Source organism: Physcomitrium patens, chromosome 3 (genome assembly GCF_059467195.1).
Source record: "Physcomitrium patens ecotype Gransden chromosome 3, ASM5946719v1, whole genome shotgun sequence".
In the NCBI taxonomy this organism is placed as follows: Eukaryota; Viridiplantae; Streptophyta; class Bryopsida; order Funariales; family Funariaceae; genus Physcomitrium; species Physcomitrium patens.
Genome location: NC_143412.1, coordinates 23,125,713 through 23,140,256, shown reverse-complemented (window position 1 = coordinate 23,140,256; position 14,544 = coordinate 23,125,713). Strand labels below are relative to the sequence as shown.

Sequence of the window (14,544 nt, the reverse complement as noted above, 5' to 3'; positions counted from 1 at the left end):
TTGAATCTTGTTTTGATAGAAAATTAACAAAGATGTAATATTGGATAGGTAAACAGAAAATTGTGGTTCAACAATGATCCTAATTTATTAATATTTTATTTTGGTCACTGCTTTTTAAAATATGATAATAATATTTTTTAATGATTAATCATGTTTGATTCCTAACTTGCAAGTAGTATAATATAAAGGTTGTATTATGAGACAAATAATTAAAAAAAAAAAAAAAAAAAATTGGTTCATTTTATTGAATTTATAACTAATTCCAAAACTCCAATGCAGTCCTGATTACACTATGGAGTAAACAACTAAACAACCAAATTTTTACAAATGGAATCTGATTCCGACCATGATATGGGCGGCAAAAAGGCGCTGCTTCCACTGAGAGTTGAACTCAGGACCTCCCGCTTACTAAACGGGTGCTCTAGCCAACTGAGCTATAGAAGCAGTGGAGAAGTGGGGTATCGATCCCCATACCTCTCGCATGCTAAGCGAGCGCTCTACCATCTGAGCTACATCCCCGCGGCTGCTGACGTCACCCACCGCAGCCGCCGACGTCACCGGATGTCCTGCCCCCTGCCGCTTACTCCATTTGTTCCTGACCTCACCGCACCCTACACGCGATGGAGGCGCCCTCCCTCCCTCTCTCTCTGTGTCTGTTTGTATGTTTCTTTATATTTTTGTTTTGTTTGTATGTATGTATGTGACCCATGTGTTGCGATTGATCCACCTTTTTGCAGGGCTCCCTTGAAGCGCAAACAAGGGAGGGGCGCTGGGTGGATGGATGGAATACTCCCCCATCCCACACTCGAGGAAATTAAGCCAAGAAACATGTAGAGTGTATTTTTACTTTCCAACACTCTGAATGGAAGGAGGTGCCACTGATCAAATAGTGAACAAATTTTAATAATCTAACATTCCCTATCAAAATAAACTTAAGAAAACCAAAATTTGAACATGTATTGGTGCAACGTTTTTAGAGGGAGAAGCATGTTTGTTTGTTAATGTGTTTCTTAATTACTGAATATTTTACTAGAGTCTGAAGGACAGATGTCCAGCTCAACCACCCCACTCAATTCCACTGCTTCTGCAGTTCTCCGGAAGCATGAAAGTGTGAGGGGTCATGGGCCTCATGGCATCTGTATAGGTGCAGAATTTATCGCCATCAGACTTCATTTGATTTATCTTCCAAAAGTGGGAGAAATGATTTCCTCTTTTCGATCGTCAGAGGGCACCATATAGTGCAATACACACACAAACATACGTATACAATTGTACCCACAGAAAGGTGTATTCCGAAGGCTTAGATTCTAACTCCCATCTGGTTTTCTTCGACGCCGAAATGTGGACATGACCCAGTTGCACTCTTCTGTGAAGCCTCGGCTTAACACCATTTGTTGGAAGAGGGGCGATTGAGCTTCAACACAGCGGTGAATTTGCGATTGCAGAGTTGAATCCTCGAGAAGCTAGAGATCAGAGTCGACGTTGAGTTAACAAGCAATCGACACACAAATGTGCACTTCAAGGTTGGTAGTGCTCGCTACACGGAAGCACAGAACTGTGAGACTTCGCTCTGCGGCGTACCCTACGAGGGAGCATTTGTAATGTCCGGAATCCGTAGACGCTTTTGACACCATCCCCAACAGCTTGCATGTACACGCATGATGTGCCTTGGGGTCTGGAACTGTGGGAGTACAGACGACTGAAAGTAGGAGCCTTTGATTTGCCACATGAGATATCATCAAGAAACCTCAGTCAGTTGATAAACGATAGCTCAGGACAAAACTCTCTGCCATTGTGGGGAGGAGTAGATTGAACTAGAGAACTTTTAAACCAGGTCAGCTTCTCGTCAGACCCTGTTGTCCCGCGTGCTGACGTTTGAGCTCGCTTTAACGCGGTCTCTGTGGTCGCTGCTTTAACTTTTGTATTACGTGATCATTCGAATTGACTGCGTGTGCCCGGTAGCCCAAGACCTACAATTTGGGTAGTCTCAGCGACACTGAGCACATGTCAAATGTAGAGACTACATGGTACACACACACACATACGGTGAATAGCGCCAAGTTCATTCAGGAGCTGGCGATGAGGACCTTTCAGTTCCATGCTGCTTACACTTGGAGAAACGCTTGGGTGGTCTAGAAGTACCGTTGATCATTCTCACATCATCTTCCGCTTTCCATTATGAAAATAAACAAAAGGTAAATTTAGCCATGATATCTGATGGAGCCCTATGATACGATGAGCCGGAGTCCAGCCCAAGCCATGATTCAAAGGAACTGAATCATGATATATGGGTACCTGCTGAGTTGTGTTTGTCACTGAAAGGAACCAGATTTTTCTTCGACTGCAGCGGCTTCTTCGAGCAAACTCTCATCCATTGCGTCGCACTTCAGCGCAGTGTGCACGTAGCCGACGAGGAGCCTGGAGGAATGCTGCTATCAATACGAAATTATGCGTGCCATGTTTCAAAGACAGACCAACGAAGAATGGTTTTTGGTTGTCCAGATTGGAGAAAAAGTTTTACAGCAGGTTCGTGTGGACGGAGGCCCACTTAGAATTACTTGGAAGAGGAGGGGAATTTATTTGCCACTGACGGAGGACAACGATTAGTGACCCACCTTGTCATTGGACAACGATTAGTGACCCACCTTGTCATTCCTAGGGAGCTGGTTGAGGTGAGAGATTTTAAAAGAAAGAGACCACTGAACAGAGGAAAACCGCCTCAATATTGGAGGATATGTTTTTGTAAGGTATGTTTTGAAATATATACCTCTAATTGAACTTTTGAATTTATTTGAGATGTCAATAGAAGGAAAATTCATGGATGCTACAATTGGCAGAAGTGAAATTAGGTTTGCAACTATCACAAATTTTCATGAGCTTGTCAATACTCTTAGGATAGAAATTTCACACATTACCAACACCACCCCCAAAAGCACTATTCCTTCACCTATAGAAAAGCTCCAAAGATGTTAATATAAAGTTGTACAATTAATGGAAACTAGAAGATCAACTTGACAATCAAGTTCAAGAAGTCTTGATTCTACAAGCACAATTGAAGCAAGGATTAATAAGCCTAAGAAGTTTGATGGTATAAGATCGAAATTTTGAGGATTTTTGCATCAAGTTAAGCTCTATTTAAAATTACATCATCTCTAATACCTTTATGGTTTTTTTTTAGATGGATTCATAGGTGCACTTCTATTTGGAAGTATTTTCTTTTAATTTGTACTTTTGATGGAAAAAGATTCATAACTATTCTATGATTCAAAACCATTCTGAAAAGTATTTATGAATATATTTAGAAAAAATGATTGTGAAAGGGTAGTACACATCAAGCTCGTAATTCTACAACAAGGATCATGTTCAGCCATCACATATATTGTTAAATTCCAAAATCTTGCTTACAATGTGGATTCGAATGACAAAGCCCTTATCAATTAGATTCAATATAGATTGAAAGATAATGTCAAAGATTTATAGTTAACAATGCCAAAAGTTGTTTCATTTAAGTAATTTATTGCTTAAGCCATTGCATGTGACAATCAATTTTTTGAAAGATGCTAATAACAAAGATTTGGTTGAAAAAGTATAAGTCAAGTTATAACAATACCTTTTAAGTTTTTGAAAGCATACTTATCTTTACCAAAATCTATGTAAATTGACACTATACATTTTAAATCTCTTATAGAATAAAAAAAACTTATTATTATTAAAAATATTTATACCTATATTATAGAGAATCTAAGCACATTAGCCAATATTGCTTAAAAAAAGCAATGCAATCACAAAATAAGGAGCATGATTACCAAAGAAGATGAGATATTGGAAAATAAGTTTTTTCAGTTATAATAGGAACCATGTGGCAAAAATCTTACATTATTTCTTGTAAAAGTCATATTCTCTTATCAAATTCTTCATCTTGTTTTATAATATAAATTTTTTTAGGATAAAAAAATCACAAAGTCTTAGCCTTATTAGATTCAAAAGCCTTAATTTGTTTTATAAATAAAGACTTTGTTATAAAAAAAGAAATATTCTTAATTAAGAAAATCAAATTTATACATGTAGAAGTAATACATAGTCGTTTTTTATTTATTAGTGATGTTATATATGAAATTATTCTTTTAGATGTAGCTACTAGTATTTATAGTAATTGAATAATATATAATGTGATTAGATTTCTTTCTAATCTAATTATTTAAGGATTATTGTGGTTAAAAAAGTATAACCTTTAAATAGATTGAATTTCTCATAATCTTGATTTTTTCTATAGTTTAGTCCAAGATTTTGTTAGGCAAATAAAAATCCATAATACCAATATATTCAAATTTTTATTAATAGGTACAAGAATTTTTATGCATATTACAAAAGAAGGGTCAACTTTTGCTATAAATGCCTTATCTATTATTGTTAGAAAAAAGATCTCAAGTAGCATTTTAAGCCAATATCAAGATTATTAAGACATTTTTGAAAAAAAAATATAAATATTATTTTAAAGTATTATCTCCATTGATCTTCAAGAAGGGGCTCAACTACCATTCAAACCAATCTATAGTCTATCTTAGGATGAGTTGACTGTACTTAAGGAATGTGTTGATGAGAATTTGGCTAAAAACTTCATATGTCATTCTAAATTTTCAACTAGGGCTCCTATCTCATTTGTGAAGAAAAAAAATGGATCTCTATACATGTATATGGACTATTAAGGACTTAATAAGATCACCATCAAGAATAGATATCTTTTATTTTTGATTTCAAGGCTTTTTGATCAACTAATCAAACAAAGATCTATAAAAAAATAGATCTATAAAGAATACATAATCTAGTATGCATTAACAAAAGAGATAAATAGAAAACTATATTTTGATTTAAGTATGGATATTTTGAATATTATGTCATATCTTTTAAGCTTACAAATATACCAATTACTTTTTAATATCTAATAAATGATATCTTTCATGAATTTCTTCATAATTTTGTCATTTATTTTTTAGGTATCATCTTAATTTACTTGAAGAATACAAAAGAAAATGAAGTTTATGTTAGTCATGTATTACAAAAATTAAGAGATACATGATTATATGTTAAGTTAAAAAAATGTATATTTTATACTACTCAAGTTGGCTTTCTAAGTTACATCATTTCAAATAATGATAAAACAAGACTAGAATATTTCTAAGATATAAGATCCTTCCAACCTATAGCAATATAAATCCCGTTACAATGTAAGACAATGTAGATTAGAATAAAATTAAATAGAATTAAATAAAATGGAATATGAAAAGTAAAATAGAGTAAAAGATAATAAAAAAAAATTGAAAAAAAAATATAAAATCAAATTTTATTAAAAAAAAGAGACCAAAGTCATACCTGACTAAATCTCCAAATAGCCTTGACCAATCTTATTTATATTTTGTCCAACTATCTTTGAACTTTTTAGAATATTTTTAATCATAGGCTCCACCCAGTTAATCGCCTTAAGTCCTTTCTAAAATGTTTTATGGTAGATCCCAAATAGACCACCAACCTAGCTTCAATTCTAAAAACTTCTAAAAACTTTCCAAATATGGCTCCAACTACCTATCTCTATGCATATATAATACAAATATCTTATCCATATCCTAAGATAGTTAATCTTCTTCCACTAATATGGAGTGTCTTTGTTTTGCTTTCATTGGTATCTCCAAATTATTTCTTAATAATAGATAAGATTTTATAGAGGTTCTCACATTGCATCATACATCAAATAATCTTTTTAAAGGACATTGTATTGAAGTTATGGATGTCCATTGCTATGGTAAAGGTAGCAATGCTTCAAAGTGCTATCTACTTCATATTCTTGTTAGTCATCAATCACAACCAGTAGTGGTGGTTGATATTGGTATGAAATTCTTTGAGTTGTAAAACATCAAAGAATAGATGGATCCAAATATGTGGCAGAAGCTTGAGGCAATATGAAACATCAAAAATTATTATAGAAAATATAAAAAGGTCTAAGCCTCGAAGATGCCAACTTACAGATTTGGGTTGATGTAACAAGTACAAAGTTGATATTAGAGAGCAACACCTAGTCACCCTCTTGGAAGGTCTTATATCAATAGTGCTTATTTCCATATTACTTTTGTCAATTCTGTGTTATAAAGAAGTGGTATTGTGCCTCTTGTAAGATCGTTGTAAGTCGTTATATAATCTCTTCTATTTTCAAGTTGTTGGTGTCAATGAGACGATTTCAAGGACATGAATTTCAAAGAAAGAAAATCCTCAATACACTCTTATGTCATTGAAAAGAACTAGAAAGTCATTCAAAGATAATATAATATTGAACTAAAATAGCTATTATTAAAAATAAAAAGACTAAAAAATCTTAAAACAAGACTAAGGACTAAAAAGGTGTTGACAAAACTAAAGAATGCTTCACTCTTACCTCCATATATATTCTTGGCCTCCACAACGTTTTGGAGGTCCTAAAATGTATTGATTTTGTAAGACATATATTTTAACTTGCAACATAAGTTTTTTATATGTGCACCACATAATTAGCTTGTTTTATAAACTATCAATATGTGGTTAACTTGTTGACCAAGTTTCTAACCTATTAATCAACTATAAATACATATAAAGTCAAAGTAATATCTATGAAGCTTCTAAAAAGCTTTTCTAAAAGGTATTATGAAATTAATCTACTTTTATCTATTTTTATTTACTTCTGTTTAATCATATAGGTATTTACTAAAGTACGTAAGTATATTTGTGACATTATCTTTCCTTCTAAAGACGAATTCCATGAAGAGTGGCCATTATGTGTTGATGAAATCCAAGATATGGTAAATTATATTTATCACATACAATGATCTTTGTTCTCTTTGAAGATGGTTATTAGGTCTTTTCAACCATCGATAGCATCTCATATCAGCACAAGAAGTTCACCTTATTATTTGAACATTATTGAGGCTTTTATAACTTTTTTCAAATAAATCATTTGGAACACTGTCAAAAGTTGTTCCTATCTCTAATAAAATCATCAAACATTGAGAGTCTCTTTTTAAGGTTGTCATATCAAACATATTGTATCTTGCCATCTATTTGAGAAAGGATATGTTTTTCTTAGGGATCTTCATCTTGATTATATTGTCTTGAAGGTTGTTCCAATTACAATGTCTTATTTGGTAAGTTAGCAAATGAAAGCTCTTGAGTTAAATCTGTTGGTTGTTGATTCTCCATCTCTTTTATATCACAAATACACAAAAATTACAAAGAAGAATAGAAAGTAGGATATTATCTTTCTTTAATCTTATTTTTTTATAACAAAGATTTTTTTATTCTTCATCTTGATTTTAATGGATGTCGTTAATAAAAAGCTTTAACTCACTTTATTGTATTTACAAGATTTTTAGCTAGCTGCCATGTCCATTCACTAATATCTTATTTGCACTAATGAACAAGATATTTCAACCTATTTCAATGCCACTTTGAATCTAAGACTTCTTCTACCTTAAATTCTTAATTATTATCCACTTCTATAGGAAGATGTGGTATTTTTCTTTTTTCTAAGATATTCATTGTCTTATATGGCTTAAGAAGAGATAAGTGAAATATGGAGTGGATCTTTATAGACTTCAATAGATATAATCAATAAGCAATAAAATTGATTTATTTACTAATATAAAATAATTTAAGCCTATGATAGTCCAAGTTGTTAGAAAGACAAGTAGTCTTGATATTGTGACAAAGTAACCATACTTTATTATCTATGTTGAATTGTAGTTGTTCTTTGTGATAGGCAACTATATTAATTTTTTTTCATTCTTGAGCTATCCCTTCATTGTTGCATGTAGCTTTGACAAGTGATTTACCAAATCTTTTGCCATGAGATTATCAACTTTTGAAAAGTCAAAAGTATGAAGTTATAGATGATAACTATAATTGGCAAAGAAAGGTGTTTGTTGACTAGAAAAATATACCAAATTATTGTATACAAACTCTGCTAATAATAAAAGAGTTGTTTAATCATTTTGATAATAATTGATGGTATACCTTAAGTACTCTTCTTAAATTTGATTCATCCATTCCATTTACCTATCAATTTGGAGATGAAAGCCAAAGAGAGCTTTATATCCATTTTTAAAATCTTAAAGTGGATTCTCCAAAATCATGATATGAATTGAGTCTCCCTATTCAATATAATATCTTTAGGCAATCCGTGATAGTGATAATTATTCTTAAGAAAAAGTTTAGCCATTATTTCACCTGTGATAGATTTTATATATGGTAAAAAATTTGCCATCTTAGTAAAACAATCTACTACCACAAATATAAAATCATACGAACTTCAGACTAGAAGATCCGTGATAAAATCTATAGAAACAAAAGACTATACTTGTTCTGAAATATGTAATGGTTGAAGAAGTTCATAACATCAATGGTAAGGAGTTTTAGATCTTGAATAAATATCACATGATTGTACAAAGTCTTTGAGTACCTTTCACATTTGAATCCACTAAAATTCTTTAGATATTAGCTCCAAAGTCTTATTATATCTAAAATATCTCGCTGCTAGAATTTCATGATGAGTTTGAAGAACATATTATCATGCTCTATTTTTTGGAATATATAATCATTCCTTAAAATAGAATAAGTTGTTCTTGAACTCAAATTTAAAAGTATCATGAGACTTAGAAGAATTATTCTAGATATCAAAGACAAGAAGATCAAAAGACATACTTAATTGAATTTGCTTAATAAAAGTTGAATCAACAAACAATATTGATTTTATTGCTTGAAGATGAAAATACTTTGGCTTCAATAAAATTATTCTTTGTTGATCAAAAGATATATTTCTTTCTTTTGCTAGAAGATAAAAATATCTAAAAAAGACATCCAATAAACTTTATTATTTTTCAAGTCAATAAGTAATCTTGAAATCAAATCTTAATAAAGACATATTCCAACAAGCTTCACAACAATTCAAAATACATGTTAATATAAAATATTCGAGATTCTTATGATTTATATATATGGTTATTGGACTCAAGGTGCCTTTTAGATAATGATGCTATTCTTAAAATGATTCTACAATTGCAAGGAGCTCTCTAAGGTGGATCTTATAATTAATCTCGATTGCTGAAATTTTTTTAGAATGAAAAGCTATTGGATGAAGTTTGTCACATGCTTCCATTTGTAATAATATTGCAGCCAAGATATAGTCTAATGTATCTGTTTGCATAAAAAATGCCTTAAAAAAATTAACAGAATATAAGATTAATGTAAAAATAAATGTTTTTTTTAAAACATCAAATAATGCTTTGGCTTATTTATTCCCTTCAAGTTTGTCTTTATAAGTCAAAAATATAAGTGGAACTGCAATTTGAAAAAAAAATTGATAAAGTTTTGATAATAATTGACAAAGTTCAAAAAATATTACACATCTCTTACTCTTTTTAAAATCTTCCAATCCATCATAGTTTGGATCTTCTTTGAATCCATCATTAGCCCTTTGTTGAAAATGATGTATCATAGAAAGTCAACTTGAATAGTGTAGAATTCACACTATTTTAACTTGGCATATAATCTTACATCGTTAAGATTTTGTAATACATGAAAAATATGAACTCCATGCTCTTTTATGTTCTTAGAGTAGATTAAGATGTCGTCTAAATAACAGTCAATAAAATCATCAAGAAACTCATAAAAAACATCATTTATTAGATGTTGAAAAATAATTGGTACATTTGTAAATCCAAAAGGCATGACATTATATTCAAATATCCATACTTAGTTTCAAACACAGTTTTTCATTCATCTCTTTTTTTTAATGTATATCAAATTATATGCTCTTCATAGATCTATTTTTATATAAATCTTTGCTTAATTCAATTAATTAAAATATCTTAAAATTAAAGATAGAAGATATCTATTTTTGATAGTAATCTTATTGAGTCCTTGATAGTCCACACACATCCATAGAGATCTATCTTTTTACTTCACAAATAAGATAGGATCTCTATATGAATCATCAAATCAATTCACTAGTTGTTTTAGAATAAAAAAATACATTTAGAGTACTTAGAATCATAATATATAGTAAATAGTATAGAAATATTTAGACAAATAGAAAATTAAAGAGTTAATTGTAGAATTAGAGTCTTAGTAAGTCTTAGAGGTAATTATCTTACTTGATTTAGTATTTTTTACTTATTATCGAATATTGAAGAATATTTACTAAGATCAATATTTATATTGGCCTTGTATCTATACATATTACTTATAAGAAAAACTATAAATATTAGTTAGTAGTTAGAAGAAGCATAAGAAAGAACCTCATGTCTTCTTAGTTAGTTACATAGAAAGTATGATTTGTAATAGATTTAAATTTATTTTATTACTATAAAAATTATTAAGATAGGAATTTATAGACTTAAATTTATATTAGTATTATAGAACCATTATAAGAATTTTAAAAATTTATTTAGAATTTATTAGAAAATCATAGAGTAATTTCGAAGACTTTGATAAAAATAAGTTTTATCACTTCAGGAGCTATTATGAAGAAATGGAGCAAGATTTGAAGGCCACAAAAGATTTCTAATCATATTGGATATTTTTAAACACTATAGTGAAGTCAAAAATGAAAAATTATGGATTTTACCAGTAGAAAATAGGAGGATTGGCAACTAGTATAGTCTTTATTAGAAAAGAAGTACACAAGTCCTATATGGGTTGTAGCACCTTGAAGGTAGTTAGAAAGAAAAGACTTAGGCCTTGTGGCCTTTTTTGTGAACCCATATATACTATTTATGAGCCTTGGTGGAGCTTGAACTCCTGATCTCTTAAGCAAATTATCCTTGAGGTAAAAATTATTTACTTATTTTTTTATTTATTTACTTTTTATTTTTCAAACCTTCATAACTTACTCATAATAACTCAAATTTATAAGTCTCTTATACCATTGAAAAGATAAAAAAATTTAAATTTTTAAAAATATATTATTTATTTTTATTTTTATTTTTTATTAGATAAAAACTTAGTGAACAAACTATGATTAGTTTTATAGTGTACAATTGCTTGATTGTACTTATTCCACTTGTTTTGTATTTTGCTTCTTTTGTTCTTTTTCTTGCTACTTTCACTTTATACCACCCATTACAAGTAATTTTTAGTTGAGACTAACTTGTAATTAAATTAAGGCGTGAATTTTATACTTACATCTTGGTTGAAAATTTAAAATGATGTATGAAATTCTTAGCTAAGTTCTCATTAATGTACTTCTTGAATGCAGCCAACTCATTTTTTACTAGGCTATAGATTGGTCCAAATGGTGGTTGAGCTCCTTCATAAAGATCGATGGAACAATTGTAAAGACAATAATTTAGAAGAATATCTATATTTATTTTTCAAAAACATCCTAGAAATCTTAATATTGGCTAGGAATACCACTTGACATCTTTTCACCATCAAAAATAGATGTAATATATATATAAAAAAAAAAAGATAACTCTTCTTTTGCAGCATACATAAAAGTTCTTGCACCTTAAGTAAGGATTTGGATATACTAGACTTATATATTTCTACTTGACTAATGGAATTTTAAATTAAACTATCAAAAAAATTAAAATTATAAGAAATCCAATCTATTTAGGAATTATATTTTTTTGACCATGATAATCTTAAAATAATCAAGTTGAATGGAGATTTTATTACATTAAATACTATTATGCTATTATGATCTTTAATTCCTATATCTAAAGGAACAATCTCATGTAAAAAAATTCTTAAAGATAGTAAACAACCATCTATGACTTCTACATGTATAAATTTAAATTTTTTGACTAACAATACTTCTTATTATTTGACAAAATCTTTCTCTATAAAATAGGCAAAGGCTCTTGAATCTAAAAAAGCTAAGATTTTGTGATTTTTTGGTCCTAAATAAACTTCTATTATAAAATAAGATGATGGATCTAAAGAAAAAATAGGACCTTTACTAGTAAATACATAAGATTCTAGCTGCATTTTCCCTATTATAGTTGAAGAAACTTATTTTCTAAGACATCATCTTCTTTGGCAACCATGCTTTTCATTTTGTGGTTATGTTGTTTCTTTGGACAATGTTAAGTAGTGTGTTTAGCTTTTCCACAATATAAGCATAAACCATCTTGATATTATTGATTCTTTTCTTGCTTCGTAAGAAATTTAAAACACATTGTATCAATTTACATTAGTTTTGGCCTTGATGAATGTGTTTATAAAAACTTTAAAGCTATCTTCATTATTTGATTCATTCCTCCTCAGCCAAGTCTTTATTCTTAACATCTTTTAAATAATTGATTATTGCATGCAATAACTTGAGCAATAAATTGTTCTAAAAATTTTGCCTTTGGCATTGTCAATAGCAAATCTTTGACATTATCCTTCAACCCATATCAAAATTGATTGATAAGGACTTTATCATTTCAATCCACGTCACAAGAATTTAGTAGTATATATAATGGCTGACCATGATCTTTGCCATAAAGATAAAAGTTTAGTCTCTGCTACTCTTTTTTAATCACTTTTTCTAAATATAGTTGTAAATATTTTTAGGAATGAATTCAAAATCATAAAGAAGTCACAAATCTTTTTCTATTAAAGGTGCAAAGTAAAGGAGAGCACTTCATGATAGAAAAAAGCCTATAAATCTAACTTGAATAAATCTATCAAGATATTGGAAGAGATGCAATCTTAGATACAACTTGATTTATTGCAAAAATCTTTGAAATTTTGATCTTATTCCATCAAACTTTTCATGCATACTAATCTTTATCTTTGTCATACTTGTAGAAGCAAAATTCTTTAGGTTTGGTTGTGAGGTCGATCTACTTCTTTCTCTCAACTGTACAATTTCTTACCACAAACTTTGAACTTATTCTATAGGCATAAGAATAGTACCTCCATGATTTGTATTGGAAATATGTGAGATTTTTATTCTTAGAGTATTAACAAACTCATGAAGATCTGCAATAATTACAAATCTATTTTCACTTCCATTATGAATAGCATCTATAATCTTTTTTTCTATAGATAATTTAAACAAATTCAAAAAATTAAATTAGAGAAAGATAATCCACAACCTCTAATATTAAATGAAAATTTTTACAAAGAAGAATTATCTTCTCTTTAAAAAAAAGATCAATATTAGAAAATAAGATTTTTTATTTAAAAGTTGATAGTTTGTAACCTTTAAAATACAACAATAGAAGTAATATATCTACTCACTTTTAAAAAAAGATAGAAACTATAAGTTAATATTCTTATCAAATTATTAAAGATATGAATTTCTAAAAAAGAAAATCCTCAATACACTCTTGTGTCATTGAAAAGAACTAAAAAGTTATTCAAAGATGATATAATATTGAACTAAAATGGCCATTATCAAAAACAAGAAGATTAAAAAAATCTTGAAATAAGACTAAGGACTAGAAAGGTATTGACAAGAATAAAGAAGGCTTCACTCTTGCCTCCATATATACTCTCAACTAAGAGTTATGTTGTGATATCCTATAAGACCTCTAAAACATGTTGATTTTGTAAGACATGTATCTTAACTTGTAAAATAAGTTTTCTATATATGCGCCACATAATTAGTTTGTTTTGCAAGCTATCAACATGTGATTAATTTGTTGATCAAGTTTTTAATCTATCAATTAGCTATAAATACATGTAAAGTCAAAACAACATCTATGAAGCTTTTAAGAAGATTTTTTAGAAGGTATTATGAAATCAACTTACTTTTATTTACTTTTACCTACTTCTACCTAATAATATAGGATTATTTAGAGTACATATGTATATCTATGACAAACAATAGAGAATTGCTGGCATAATCGGATGCTGACTAGTATTAAAAAAGAATGGTGAATGACCAATACTTGCTTAAATACTATCATTGTAAGCAAATTCTAAGGGGGTCAAATATTCATTTGGAACATTATGATGAATTACCATAAATGCCTATAGCATATCTTTTAAGGTTTGATTTGTATATTTTTTTTGTCAATTTGTTGAAGATGGAAGGCCTTCGACATGATAAGTCATATACTCAGTAGCTTGAACAAAGCTTGCTAAAAATATTTCATGAAGCACGGAATGTGATTCAAAATGATGATACAAGATAATCTATAGTGATAAAAGATAATATTAAAGAAGACCTATGTAAGTATTGGAATATTAATATCAAAGCACATTGCTATCAAGTAAAGTTGCTTCAATAGTCAATCTACAAAGTCAACTATAGTATGATTGTAAGGCATCTATGAAAAATATATTATGAGATCTATATTTATTTACTTTCAACATGCCATAGCTAGTGGAATTAGCTACAATAATTTAAAAGATGCTATATTATATGCTTTGTTATGTTGATATGATTCATAAGAGTACACAAAAGATCAAACATCAAAATCCAAACCTGTCCAAAACTATGCCCTTAAGATCCATTCTAGAATCTTTTTACACCTTAGATGTCTAGATGTTGGAATATCATGTCACTCTTGAAATGTGCACATCTAA

The 14,544-nt window shown here is 29.6% G+C and overlaps 2 non-coding genes across 2 annotated transcripts; both read right to left on the bottom strand.

Annotated features, from left to right (window-relative positions):
- Positions 1 to 370: 370 nt before the first annotated feature.
- TRNAT-AGU (transfer RNA threonine (anticodon AGU)) lies at positions 371 to 444 on the bottom strand. The gene has a single exon. It is a non-coding gene; the product is annotated as a tRNA-Thr (tRNA).
- A 2-nt stretch (positions 445 to 446) lies between these two features.
- Positions 447 to 519, bottom strand: TRNAA-AGC (transfer RNA alanine (anticodon AGC)). The gene has a single exon. It is a non-coding gene; the product is annotated as a tRNA-Ala (tRNA).
- Between the last annotated feature and the right edge of the window lie 14,025 nt (positions 520 to 14,544).